This window comes from Rhinolophus hipposideros, assembly GCF_964194185.1.
Source record: "Rhinolophus hipposideros genome assembly, chromosome: 15".
In the NCBI taxonomy this organism is placed as follows: Eukaryota; Metazoa; Chordata; class Mammalia; order Chiroptera; family Rhinolophidae; genus Rhinolophus; species Rhinolophus hipposideros.
The window spans coordinates 51854419-51858161 of NC_138061.1; the positions used below are offsets into that span (position 1 = coordinate 51854419).

Below are 3743 nucleotides of genomic sequence, written 5' to 3' on the forward strand. Positions count from 1 at the left end.
TACGGGCTTGGAACTTGGCTAAGACTTTAGAGATGATATAAAATAACTGGATTTATTTAATCTATGCATTAATTTAACAAATATTTATTGAGCATCTACTATGTAACAGACACTGTGTTAGGCTCTGAGGACACAGCTGCCCACTTGGGGCTTACTGTCTCATAGAAAACCGAAACTCTAAGACAACACCACTCTGTGATTTGCCCAAGAAAACACATTAGTTGCTGGCAGAGATGGAAAAAAATATGGTGTCCTACTTTTATTTATTTTTATTGTTTTAAGGTTGTTTATGGTTTATTGAAAATATTAGAGCACAGCAGAAAGATTCAAACCGTGCCATGTGGTATTTGGAAATTCATCCCCACTGCAGGCTGAATGACCTGCAGGTCCAACAGACTGCCAAAGTCCAAGAGCTTCAGCATTTCCTTAGGGTCAGGATCAATTCCAATGATCTCCTGATCTAGGGCTGAGACCTCATAATTCTCCTCTTCCTGCAGCTTGATGGAGAGACCTCTCATGGGGCTGCTCTGAAGCCACTTCATCAGATGTGTGACATAGCCTGCTATCCTGTTGCGGAGCTTCTCACTGGGAATAATGGCGAGCTCTTCCCACATGCGCTTGCTGGTGTGTTAGTCGTTGCCCGGGCGCATGTACGACTTCTCCATGATGACTAAGGCTGCCTTGTTCATGGTCTTGGTGCAAACATGGCCCATCTTGGCAGGTCCCTGGTGAAAGAGCATGGTGTTCAACTTTTAATGGCAAAGGAATATGGGCTTTTGTCCATATTCCTTTGCTACTGGCTCGCTGAGCTGTATATTTTCTTTCAGTATTGAAGATAGAATAAAAGAAAACCATCTTCGATTAGTTGGGTTGGGCATATTGGTAAAAACCCTTAGTGGTTAGACTGAACATGATCTACACTTCCTTACCCCTGGGAAAGTATAAAGTAGCTCAGTGTTTCCTAAATGTATTCTGGTCAGGTAGCCAGACTTAGAGGAAGTTTCACTGTCCACATTAAAATAAAAAAAAATAAAATAAAATAAAGAGGAAGAAAGAAAATGTACATGCTGATGTAAATTTGCCCACTTTCCTTTCATCGGAGCGGCTGTACTTTATACAGAGACTATGTTCTTCTTACTTTGTGGGGGGTTAAAATGTCCTTCTTGAAATAATACATGGTGGGGGACAGTTAAGAATGTTTTTATCAAAATTAAATATTGACAACTCTGTCAGTCCCCGCTGCCCCTCCCCCCAAATTTGAAAATCCAAATGACTGGGAATAACTAAATTAAATATTGGGGTAGTTCCAGTTTTCTTTGGGATAGCCTGGTGCTAAAAACTGACTCTTAATAAAGACTCTTTTAGGATGATTAGTGAAAGGCCTTTGAGTCTCAAAACAAAAACAGAAAGATCTCTGACCTCTCAGCCACATTTAGCTAATTTTATGATCTTTTACCAACTTCCTTTTTTCTTCAGAATTTCTTACTTGATGCTGAACCATCCTCCTCATTTATGTGAATCAATGGTTTCTCTACTCTGCACAGGGTGCTTTAAAAAAACCAAAACACCGATAATGGGCTCCACCCCCAGAGATTCTTATTTAAGTGGCCTCAGGTGGGACTTAAGTGCTAGGCTGGCTCAAAAGTTCCTGAGGTGGTTGTAACGTGCGCGATGGGAACCACTGGTATGGATGGTGTTTCTTTATTAAACAGCTTCTATGTGTCAGGCACTAGGGCAGTTACACAAATGAATAAGCTGGTCTATGCAATAGAAAAACTGATTAGGGAAACAGGCAAAATGTGACAACACAGTGTGGTCAGTGCTTTTATTTATTCCGTAATTCAACAAATATTAACAGAGCACTTCACAAGTGCCAGGGCTGGAGTAAAGGTACGCTCCGAGTCCAGTGGGCTACTTGCAAAGCCCAGGAAAACTTCCCTGAAGAGGCAGCAACCAGGCGAGGATTTAGAGGAATCCCTCTTCAAGGTCTTCACCAGGTAAGGTAGGGAGGGAGAGGATGGCTGCATGTGCTGGGCTGGGAGAAGCTGGAGATGAGATACTGGTTGGGTGTAGAGCTGTACGTAGTAGCCTTAGAAGTGGACTAAGGAGTTCAGGCTTGATCCAGAAAGCATTTAAAAGACATTAAAGGGTTTTCAGCAGGAGTGCAAAGTGGGGTGTGGGTGCAGGATACCTGTATTTAAGGTAATACAGGCTGTTCAGACTCAGAGCTATCTCTTGGATTTGCTAGCCTATTTAAAACGAATAGTTTGACTGATCACCCTCCGCCCTCTCTGCCTTTGACTGATGTAACCAGACACTGTGACCTTGTGGGGACGCAGTTTCCTGTCAATGAAGAGAGGATTCCGTGTGCCATTTGCAAGAGGGGTGTAGACCAGGGTTTTTTAAGTGACTAATTGAATGTACTAGAATTCATCATGGGTGAGACCTGGACAAACCAATTCAGGGTCTTCTGCTTACTGCCTCCCTACCCAATTTCCTTCAGAAGGACTTTTTAGCGTGTCTGTGGATGTGATACCTCTTCTCCGGTTGTTTGTCTGACTTGCTTCAGAGTGAGTGAAAAAATTCGAAAGATCACATCCTTCAGCTCCTGAAGCTCCTCTACATTCGTTTGTATTCTTACGCAGGACTAAGGACAAATAGGTCAGACCATGGACTCAATCATCCTAGTACTACGTAGGGACTATAGAACTTTCTGGCTAAAACACTCCTTTCCAGTTGGGGAAGAAGAGGATTCGGCTAAGGCCAGTGCTTCTCAAATTCAGTGCCAAGAGGTTTCAAGTCAAGTCATGGGCTAAAAATGTAGATTTTGGGAGCCCCACTCCAGACCTACTGAATCAGAATCTCTGGGGTCAGGCCAAGGAAACTGTTTTAAGCACTTATTCCCCAATCATTCTGATGCCAGCGATCTGCGAGCCACACTTGAGCAGTTTAACTGTAGTTAACACTAGTTCTGGCCAGCTGTGGCCACTGGCAGATGTTTTGGGAGAAGGGAGGAAGACTGGTCAGATGAGCCCCTGAATTCATAATTCTTCAGCACAGTCAGCTTGCAAATTGTACACGATGCTTGGTTTTCAATTCAAGTTACTTCTAGGTTAACTTCTTAATTGAGCTGTTTGGCTCAGCAGAGGACTTGAGATACCACAGATAAGAGCGAGGTTTAGGAGTAAGCATTAAGTATCTCTGGCTGTGTCTTGTTATCCTTTCTAGTCCCACTTATCTGGAGAGCCAGGATTTCTCCAAGGACAAGCAATGTTAGAGGGGCGTATCAATTAGAAAGCAACACATTCCCTTTCCTTGCCATGCCCGTTAGAGAACTTTATTAAGAACCTCAAGACAAAAACCAAACAAACAAAACAAAAACAAAAAAACACACACGTCAAGATACTGGATAAAGATATTTATCTTTTCTGTGTTTGCCAGGTCCTGAGGTTACAGGAACACAAATTTAGGCAAACAAGACCCATTTCTCTGTAAGGTGCTCTTCTTGATGCACTGGAAATCCGTGTGGCTAACTCATTAGTCATAACGAGTGTTAGATGCCCATAAATCTCCCACAGTTCATTGGCTGAAGACATCTTAAATGTGGACTTTTCGGCTTTTATTGTCTGGTGGCTTCTTTAGCATCCTTTAGTTTGAGTGTACAGATTTGGGCTTTTGAAACTTGTTTTTAATTAAGACATGGTTTACTTTTATTGCTTGAGATAAAATGTAGTCTGGGGGAC

General features: G+C 42.5%; 1 pseudogene across 1 annotated transcript; it reads right to left on the reverse strand.

Annotated features, from left to right (window-relative positions):
- Window positions 1-326: 326 nt before the first annotated feature.
- On the reverse strand, window positions 327-713 carry LOC308508558 (small ribosomal subunit protein eS17-like; annotated as a pseudogene). The gene has a single exon. The product of its transcript is annotated as a small ribosomal subunit protein eS17-like (transcript).
- Between the last annotated feature and the right edge of the window lie 3030 nt (window positions 714-3743).